Below are 11240 nucleotides of genomic sequence, written 5' to 3'. Positions count from 1 at the left end.
GCATAATATGGATGAACTTGGAGGACATTATGCTGAGTGAAATAAATCAATCACAGAAGGACAAATATAGTATTAGTTCGTTGTTGTGGAGGGTCAAGGAAAGGTTTATATATGGAGGGAAACTTTCTTTGTTGGTTGCCAGGGGTGGGAAGCGAGGGGAGGGAACACTGAAAAAAAAATGTATTGACCCATGTCACTTTAGCTTTGTATCTTTCACTGTACATAAATTATATTTCAATAAAATGCATTAATAAATTAATAAATAAATAAAACTTTTTATTGTGATTTGGTTGCAATTTTATAAAGATTTGTTTTACATTCGATGGTTCAGATGCTTTGTTTTGTGACACTGATTACAATCCCCACAGTATAATATCCTCTCATCTCCTTCCTGTGGCTACTCCTCTGCTGTATCCCTTCGGACCTATGTGTTCCTGCCTGCCTAAATTTATCCCTGTGAAAATGCTTCCCTTCTGATCTCCCATCATTTACTCTTCTAAAGAGTGTATCTCCCTGGTGTAGCTGTTCAGCTCATGATGTTGTTGTTGTTATGTGCTGTCGAGTCAGACCCAACTCATCGTGATCCCTCCCTGCATTTCCGAGGCAGTATCACTACAGAAGTGGATTGCCCAACCTTCCTCCATAGGCCTGTCTATTGTTTGGCTGAGAGTTGAACCATGGGAGTGAGCCCAATTCCAGGCCTGAAGAGCGACTCAGGGTCATAGTCTCAGGGGTTTTATTAGTCTCTATCTAACCAGTAATCCTAGTCTTTTTTATGTTTTTGAATTTTATTGCACATTTTTCCTCCCACTCTATCCAAGATCTCCAATTCTGATCCCCTTCCAAGTTGTTGGTATTGGTAGCTAGGCATCATCTAGTTCTTTTGGTCTCAGGGTTGTATAGTCTGAGGTTCTCATGGTCCATGGGTCTCTTGGTTTAATTGTTTCCATATATCTTTGATTTTCTTTGCTCTTCTTTGCTCTGGAGAAGGAGAGACTGATAGTTGCTTCTCAGATGCAACTTGGCTGCTTGCAAGCTTTTAAGACCCCAGTTGCTACTTACCAAAGCAAGATGTAGTACAGTGTTTTTGTGTACTATGTTGTGCCAATTGAGCTTGATGTCCCCTGTGACAATGGTTCTGAGGCCATAGGCATGGAAACTCACTCCTTCAAGGTGCTTGATTGTGGCTAAGAAGTTATCCTAACTTTGTCTTTCTTAGCTCTATAATGTATATGGACATTTTTATAGCACATACAAATATGTATATGGGAATATCATCTGTCAAACCTGTATATGGTCATAAGTATTTTCTCATTTGCCTACCCATACCTGATCTTGCCTGTCTATTCATGTATTCACTTGTAGATTAGTGTTTGTTATTACTGATAGGCAGCATTGTATATGTAACAGTATTTACCTTTTTGTTGTTATTGTTAGGTGTCGTTGAGTCATTTTTGACTCATAGCGACCCTATGCACAGCAGAACAAAACACTACCCAATCTTGCACCAGCTCCATGATCCTTGTTATACTTGAACCCATCGTTGCAGCCACCATGTCAATCCATCTTGTTGAAGGCCTTCCCCTCTTTCATCGACCCTCCACCTTACCAAGCATGACATCTTTCTCCAGAAAATGGTCCCTTCTGACAACATGACCAAAGTAGGTGAGATGAAGTCTGGCCATTCCTGCTTCCAAGGAGCATTCTGGCTGCACTTCTTCAAGGACAGATTTGTTAGTTCTTCCAGCAGTCCATGGTACTTTCAGCATTATTCAGCAACACCACAACTCAAAAGCATCAATTCTTCTTCAGTCTTCCTTATTCATTGTCCAGCTCTCACATGCATATGAGGCTATCAAGAATACCATGACTTGGGCTAGGCCCACCTTAGTCTTCAAGGAGGCATCTTTTCTCTTCAGCACTTGAAAGAGATCTTTTGCAGCAGATTTGCCCAGTGCAATACATCATCTGGTGTCTTGGCTGCTGCTTCCATTGGTATTGATTTTAGAACCACGTAATATGAAGTCTTTGACAATTTCAAACTTTTCTCTATTTATTGTGATGCTGCTTATTGGTCCAGTTGTGAGGACTTTTGTTTTCTTTATATTGAGATGTAATCCATACTTCAGACCATAGTCTTTAATCTTCATCAGTAAGTGCTTCAAGTCATCCTCACTTTCAGCAAACAAAGTTGTGTCATCTGCATATGGCAGGTTGTTAATGAGTCTTCCTCCAATGATGCCACATTCTTTTTCATATAGTGCAGCTTCTTGGATTATTTGCTCAGCATATAGATTGAATAAGTATGGTGAAAGGATACAACCCTGATGCACACCCTTCCTGATTTTAAGTCATGCAGTATCCCCTTGTTCTGTTCGAATGACAGCCTCCTGGTCTATGATGTATCGGTTTCTCATGAGTACTATTAAGTTGTTCTGGAATTCCCATTCTTCTCAATGTTATCCATAATTTGTTATGAGCCACACAATCGAGTGCTTTTGCACAGGCAATAAAACACAAGTAAACATTTTTCTGGTATTCTTTGCTTTCAGCCAAGATCCATTAAACTGACAACTATTGGACTCTCCATGTCTGGAGCAGAGAAGAGTGAAGAAAATCAAAGATGCATGGAAACAGCCCAAAGGACAAATGGACCATGTGACCCTCAACCTACATGACCCTGTGACCAGAAGAACTAGATGGTGCCTGGCTACCAATGTCAACCATTTGGAAAGGGATCAAAATTGGAGATGCTTGAAAGAGTGGGAGAAACAGGTGGAACAAAACTCTTAATTATAAAGACCAGGTTTTTTAGAGACTGGTGAAACCCCTGAGACTATGGCCCCCTGAGACTATGGCCCTAAGTCATCTTTTGGGCCTGGAATTGAATATACTTTGTGGCTTAACTCTCAACCAAACAGTAGAGGCCTACAAGCTGAACACCTACACCAGGGAGATGCATTTCTTAGAACAGTCAACCATGAGAGATCAGAAGAGCAGCATCTGGACAGGGGGAAAGGTAGAGAGGCAGGAATGCATAGGCAAGAAGAACACAGGGAAAAGGTAACTAATTATAGGGAGGAAGTAGGAGGTGAGATGTTATACGGTGGGGAATGTAGCCAGTATCACAAAACAAAATGTCTACAAACTGTTGAATGTAAAATGAATCTGCTTTGTAAAATTTCACCCAAATCACAATAAAAAGTTATTTATTAAAAAATCAAGAATAGGTGTACACACAGAAAGTAGCATTCTTAGATGGTTACCAGGGATGGGAAGGAGAGTGAGGGGCAATCACTTAAAACCAAACCTACTGCCATTGAGTTGATTCCAACTCATAGGAACCTTATATTATACTACGCTATACTGAACTCTACTCTACTATGCTGTAGTATACTACCACAACAGATAGGAGGCACATGTTAATTCTGGTGATGAGAAAGGCAATACACAATATTGTGGAAGTCAGCACAACTTGACCAAGCTAAGATCCTGAGAGGTATGCAAGATTATAGTAAAATTACAGTGAATTCTGTAACATATACAGTTTTGCAAACAACATTAATAACAAGCAAAAAATATGTGAGTTGTTACATAGGCAGCTATGTATGTATAAGGGTGTGGGAAGGGTTATGGGAGTACATGGGCACACATACATAGGTATGTTTATTGGTATATGTATATACATGTTTGTATGTGCTACATATGTATTCATATATACAATAAAGCACATAGGTGGCACAGTTATGGATACTTTCTAGACATATCTAAACATGTCGTGTGATTGATTTATTGAGTTCAAAGGCTCAAACCTAAACACTATGGGACAATTAGGTCAATTGACGTAACTTAGTCCATAAAGACAATGGTCTACATCCTAGTCTGATGAATAGTGTCTGGGGTCTTAAATGCTTGGAAGTGGCAATCTAAGATACAACTATTGGTCTTTTCCCATATAGAGCAAAGGAGAGTGGAAACTCAAGAAAGAAATCTGTCTATAGGATTAGCGGCCTGTGTGAACTATGGCCTCATTTAGCCTGAGACCAGAAGAACTAGGTAGTGCCGGCTACCATTATCAAATATTTGGACCAGGAATGCAATATAAGGTCCCAGTTAGAATGGGAGAAAAATGTAGAACACCTTTCAAATTCATAAAAAAAAAAAAAAAGACTTACTGGACTGATAGAGACTAGAAGAACCCCTGTGACTACACCCTAAGACATGCTTTTAATGTGGAATCAAAGCCACTCCTGGAGGTCACCTTTCAGCCAAATAATAGATTGGCTTATAAAATACACAATAAACCTGTGAGGAATGTGCTCCTTTAAACAATCAACTATAGGAGATCAAATGGTCACATTTACATAAAAGCAAAGATAAGAAGGCAAGGAGGGGTAGGGAACTGGATGGATGGGGTAGATGGGGTGGGAATGGTGAAAATGATGACACACTGTGGGGTTTGTAACCAACGCCATGGAACAATTTGTGTAGGAATTTTTGAATGGCAATTTAATTTTCTGTATAACTTTCCACCTAAAACACAATAAAATATTAAACAAACCGAAACACCAGATGAAGGGTTAATATCCCATAAAAACACTGTTAAAAATGGAGGGAAAAGACTTCTCTTCTGCTCCGATTCAGAAAAACCACAAACTCACCATTTTAATTGAAATCATCAGAGAGCTGGGATGGCAAGGTAACAAAGTAACAGAATTCCTGCAAGGGACAAGGCCCCTCAGGGAGAACCTTCTCAGCTCTGATAACACTAGGGGTTTGTATTCAACTCAAAAGCTCTTTTCTGTGGCTTCCACTGAGTGAGTGCTCAGTTTGGTGGGGACATGACTTTCTGTTACATTACTCTTAGTATTTTTATGTAGGTTTTATATTTTTGTAATAACATATTTTTAAAACCCTGAGAATTAAAGGAGCTATGGTGGTACGACGGTTAAAGCACTCAGCTGCCAACCAAAAGGTTAGTGGTTCAAACTCACCAGTGACTCTGTGGGTGAAAGATGAGGCAGTCTGCTTCCATAAAGATTTACAGCCTTGGAAAACCTATGGGGAAGTTCTACTCTGTTCTATACGTTCACAATACATCAGAATCGATTCGATGGCAGTGGGTTTTTTTTTTTTTAAAAGAGTTAAAATAAGTTTCTCACCCCTGGGATTGGTTTAAAAGAGCTCTGATGGTATAGTGGTTATGGCATTTTGCTGTTAACCAAAAAGTCAGTGGTTTGAACCCACCAGCTGCTCTGTGGATGAAAGATGAGGCAGTTTGCTTCCATAAGGACTTACAGCCTTGGAAACCCAATGGGGGTTGTTATGAGTCAGAATCAACTTGATGGCAGTGAGTTTGGTTTTGGGTTTGAGGAGTAATTTTAAACCCATTCAATTAATCCACAACTTGCCTCACTAAACTCATTTTGAAAAGTTTCTCTCTTTTGAAAGTCAGCCAATCACAAACAAACACCCCTAAAAGCCAATCAATTAACAACAGTCTCACCAGAATATTTAACATCATCTACAGATGATGGCAACCCTTTATGCCTTGGAAATCCAACCATCCCTGAACTCTACACTTCCCAAAAGTCCTATATAGGATCAATAGGCTGCTCGGCTTGGAGAGACTGCACTTATCTCACATAGCTCCCCCTTATAGAGTATGCAGGGCTGACTCGACGGCACATAACAACAACAACAACAACAACAATCAACCAAGTTTGGCCTTTTAGGCCAGATATTGAATAAAATATTCTATTCAAGGGAGCTCTGGTAGCATAGTGGCTAAGACACTTGCCTGCTAACCAGACGGCTGGCGGTTCAAACCCACCAGCCACTCCTCGGAAGGAAGGTTGGGCAATCCTACTTCCGTAGTGATACTGCCTCGGAAACCCAAGGAGGGGTCGCTGTGAGTCGGGTTTGACTCCACGGCACATAACAACAACAACAACAACATTGAATAAAATCTCATCATTAACTGAAAGGATCATTCTGATTGCTATGTGGGCAACATATTGTATCAGTGCAACAATGAAAGTAGATAGACTAGTTAAGGCTGATGAAAAATCTTGTGTGGGAAGAAAACCCCTGAAGTTATGAAAAAATAAAAATAAATAATTTGACATTAAAAACCATATGGAGAAAAATATGGAGATGAGAAGGCAAAGAGGGGTAGGGAACTGGATGGATGGGGAAGATGGGGTGGGAATGGTGAGAATGATGACACACTGTGCGGTTTGTAACCAACGCAAAAGAATTATTTCCAGCTCATATCACTGACAAATGGACAATTTCATTCATTAGAAAAAGCAAATAACTCATCTGAAAAAATGAGAGAAAGATGTGAAGAGGGAATTCCTAGAAAAACTGACTCGTAATCATGTGAAAAGAGGCTCAACCTCACTCAAAATATTAGAAATGCAAATCAAGAATACCCTATGATAACCATTTTTTACTAATTAGATTTGGAAATACCAAAAATCTGATAGCATGCTTGATTAGGAATAGTATAGCAAAGCAAATTCTTTCTTGCATTGCTGAAGGGAGTATAAATTGATACAACTTTTAAGAAGAACAATTTGGCACTACATTATAAAAGTTTTAAAAAGTACACGTATCATTTGACTTACCAATTCTACTTTTGGAATTTATCCTACAGGTAAGAATATATGGGAAATGGCCATTCATTTTTCAGGCAATTTCCAGTAGTACTGTGAGGATTTTTAAATAAAGTGAATAATGCATCTCTGATAGTTAAGGTTCTGTGTCAACTTGGCTGGGCCATGATTCTCAGTGATTTATCGGTTATGATGTAGCCATCTTCCATGATGAGATCTGCTATGAAAAGACAATCATTTGAAAGGGAGTTTTCTCAGGGATATGGCTGCTTCCAATGTATGTGGACATCCTGGCAGAGATCTGTGGCTTTTTGCTTGATCTGAATCCTACATCTGGCTCATTATCATGTGGACTTGAACCACTGGCCTGCCATAAAGTCAGCCATTATTGGTTTGTCGGCCCCTGCAGCTACATGAGTCAGGAGAAGCCTCCAGCTAACCTCCTGAGCCATGGACTTGGAACTTGCCAGCCTCTAAAACTGAGTGAGACACTTCCTTGAGACAAATCTCTCTTTCTCTGCCTATAAGCTTCACTGGTTTTGCGTCTCTAGAGAACCCAGCCTAACACAACAGTCTTACAATAGGATTCTTTGCATCTATGGAAAAAAAAAAAAAGAAACAAAGAAAAGAGAAAGGCAATCTTCAGGTTGTGTTCTTGTGTTGAAAGAAAAAAAAAAAAAAAACTATGTGGGATATCTCTTGGAAGGGTACAAAGAAATCTAGTAATGGTGATTTTTTTCCCAGGAGTCCTGAGGATAGAGGGCAGAAAAGACTTGGTTTGAACTGCATTTTCTTTATAATTGGACTATCATCCCAGATATATGTATTTCTTATTAAAAAAAAGTAAAATTTTTTAGAAAGAGAGTTTATTGCAGTTGTCCAGGAGATAGCATTCTGATAAGAGCAGTAGTGATGGAAAGAGTACATGATTTCTGGATATGTTTTGGAGAGTTGATGGGACACGCTGTGGAGTGGATGTGGGAGATGAGGTAAATGAGCCATCAAGGGTGACTGCTAGGCTGGTGGCTAGCAACTGGTGAAAAGTGGTGCCATTTACTTTGCTGGGAGCACTCTCAGGGAGGAGTAGGTAGAGAAAATGTGGGGGAACTCTAGGATTCTGTTTCGGACATGTTAGATTGGACATGTCTGTTAGTCATCCAAGTGGAAGTGTCTAGTAGGCAGTTGAAATAGGAGTCTTATTGCTCAAGACAGTGGTCTGGAATGGAGGTATTTTGGAGGCATCAGTATATAAGTTAGCATCAATAAAATATAATGTGAACCATACATGTAACTTAAAATTTTCTACTTAACCACATTAGAAAAAGTAAACAGTGATTATTTTAACACATTTTATTTAACCCAATATATTAAAATATTATCATTTCAAAATAAAATAAAAATTACTAATTTACATTCTTTTTCTCACATTAAGTCTTTGAAATCTCTTACAGCAACCTCACTTCAGAGTAGCCACATCTCCAGTGCTTGATAGGCACATGTATTGAGTGGCTACTATATTGGACAGCACAGGGATGATATGTAAAACTAATGGATTGGGTAAGAGGACTAGACCTTGGAGCAGTTGGGTAGAAGAGGAGCTGACAAAAAGAGACAGCAAATGAAGAGAGCTCAGTAAACTAGGGGGAAAACCATGCAAGTGTAGTGACTAGGGAGCCATGAAGGATTCAGGTAGCTGTCAATGAACCAAGTAATTTTTGAGAGGTTGAGTAAGATGAGGACAGAGAAGTGGCCCTTGTATTCGGAAAGATGGAGCGGTTGATAATCTTGGCAAAGCAGTCTCAGCAGACTGGAGGTGCTGACAATGGGGCTGAAGAGAGAATGAGAGTTAGAAAGTGGAGACATCAAGTATAGACATCATATACAGACATCTTAAAGGCAACACATTCCAAACTGAACTAACATCTCTGACATTCTCCCTGACTTTTTTCTCTTCCTATTTTTTGATCTCCATGGGGGGCCCAAAGTAGAAATCTGGGACATCCAAAAGTCCTTCTCTTTTGGACCTCACATGCTATTATTCATAGTCAGTCCCCCTTTACCTCCTAAATACTTGTTTCTATCTTTTAGTTCTATCACTATTTTCTCCCTGGTTCGCCACCTCTAATATCACAATTGCAACTTCTTCCTAATAATCCTCATGGTTATTCATTCAACTTGTTTCCCTCAAAAATCTGTTTGCTAAGGACCATGGACACCCAGAATGTGGGAGTCATGCTGTGCTGCCAGAGTGAATTTTTAAAAACACAAATTTTACAAGCTTGTTACTCTCCTCAAATCTTTGCATGGAAAAGGTTTAGTGTTTCTATTTTAGAGTTCCTTCTCTCTCATTTCCAGTTAGTCCTCTCTCTCCCTTCCTCCTAAGTTGGTTAAATTGTGTATTCTTTCTTTCCCAAATGTCTCTCACAAGTATTTCTGTGGAATTCAGTGGCAGGAATCCCTGCCACTGTTCTCCCCTTATTAATTTACCCATTCATTCAGTTAACATACTATTTATTTATTTTTATTGTAATTTGGGTAAAAGTTTCCAGAGCAAATTCACTTTCCATATAGCAATTCATACATACTTTGTTTCATGACATCGACTGCAATTTCCCACAATGTAACAGCTCTCTTCCTACTTCTTCCTCGAAGTTAACTCTTCCCTGTGTTCTTCCCTCCCATGCACTCCTGCCCCCCGAGCCATCTCCCTGTACAGACACTGCCCTTCTGTTCTCCCATGATTGATTGCTCCAAGGAGTGTATCTACATGATGTAAATGTTCACTCCATATACCTGTTGTTTGGCTAGAAGCTATAGGAGTAAGTTCAGTTCCAGACCTAAAGGGTACTTAGGGCCCATGGTCTCAGGCTCTATCAGACCAGAAAACCTGGTCTTTTCTGTGATTTTAAGTTTTGTTCCACATTGTTCTCTCTCTCTATCCAGGATCTCTTACACTGATTCCTTTCTGAGTGCTTGACTGTGGTAGCCAGGCATCATCTAGTTCTTCTGGTTTCATGGTCATATAGGCTGAGGTTCACGTGGTCCACTACTCCCTTGGACTAATTATTTCCATGTGTCTTTGGTTTTGTTCATTCTTTGCTCTGGCTGAGGGGAGACCCATTGTTGCATCTAGATGGCTGCTTGTAAGCTTTTAAGACCCCAGTTGCTACTTACCAAAGTAGGAGGTAGAACAATGTTTTTGTGTAGTATGCTCTGCAGTTGAGCTTGATGTCCACTGAGACCATGATCCTGAGCCCATAGGTCCAACTACTTGCTCCCTAAGGGTGGTTGGCTGTGGCTAAGAAGTTATCATAACTTTACCCCTTGTTAGCTCTATTGTATACATGGACTTCTTACAGCATGTATAAATACGTATGTACAAATATTATCTACCAACCATGTATGTGGTCATAGATATATTCCATTTTGCCTAGACATACCCCAGCCTCTCTGCCTAGGTATCTACCCATAGATTAATGTTTGCCATTACTGATAAATTCAGTACTTTATACAAAAGAGTGTTTGTTGTCTGTACCTCTTGAGTGCTGTCTTCATTTTCCTTAGTGTTATTGTGTTAGTCACTCACTTTTGGTAATTGCATTTCACTTCATCCAAATCGATACTTGTCTCTTACCTATCTAGAAATGCGCCCTCCCCTCACATTTTGTATGTGAGGTGCACAATCAGTTTTGTGAGTAATATTGTTAGTTGTCATGGAGTCAATTCAGACTAAGGGCAGCCATGTGTGCATAATAAAACTGCTTCATAGGGTTTTCAAGGCTGTGATCTTTCTGAAGCAAATGTCAGACCTGTCTTCAGAGGCACCTCTCTGGGTGAGTTCAAACCACCCAAAGCCAACCTTTTGGCTAGTATTGTTTGTGCCACCCAGGGACTCCTTTGTATTAAGAGTAGACAAGCCGGGGAGAACATTACTGCTAGGAGGTGGCGCTAAGGAGGGGCTGTTTTGGTGTCCTTAGCGGTGGCAGGATCACCCAGGAGTTGTCAGATGTGGAGCCCAGTGGGAGGCTTGTACTTTTTCTCTTGGTGGATCCAGAGGCATCGCTGTGGAAAATAGCCCCTATGCGCTCACTGAAACTGCACCCTTGTCCAAACATCTGACACCTATCTTTTAGATATACTTACTACATAGAGCGCTATATGAAAATTACAACTGAACCTTCCTTCTCATGAATGAAAATTTGTCTATAACATGCTAAAAGTTATTTTTATTTTCCAGTTCTTTCTACATTCAGCAGAGCAAGATCACATAGCCCACTTTGACTAACGGAGTCTCTCAAATATAAAAGTACAGTACTAGTTTTAACTTATTGAATGATCTCACAGCAGGTGATGGACACCGCAGTGGTTAACAGAAACTGCTCAGTGGCGCCCCACTTCACGTGGCGGCGAGGGCACCTACCATACCTGCCAAACCTTAGAATACGCCTCTGGGTGAATCGGTACCAAGTCTGAAATGGAAGTGTGTGTCAGCACGGCAGGAAAGACCAACCAGTAAACGGTAGAATGGTGAGTGTGTACGTCTAAGGGGCTTCAACCCCATAAAGACGGTCACTCAGGGGAACAAATTACCCGCCACAGCCCTACACAGTTTATAAAACG

This window comes from Orycteropus afer, unplaced genomic scaffold, assembly GCF_000298275.1.
Source record: "Orycteropus afer afer isolate SDZICR_OR568_19922 unplaced genomic scaffold, OryAfe1.0 scaffold00109, whole genome shotgun sequence".
Classification (NCBI taxonomy): Eukaryota; Metazoa; Chordata; class Mammalia; order Tubulidentata; family Orycteropodidae; genus Orycteropus; species Orycteropus afer.
The sequence above is the reverse complement of the archived record's forward strand: the minus strand, read 5'-3'. Positions refer to the sequence as shown.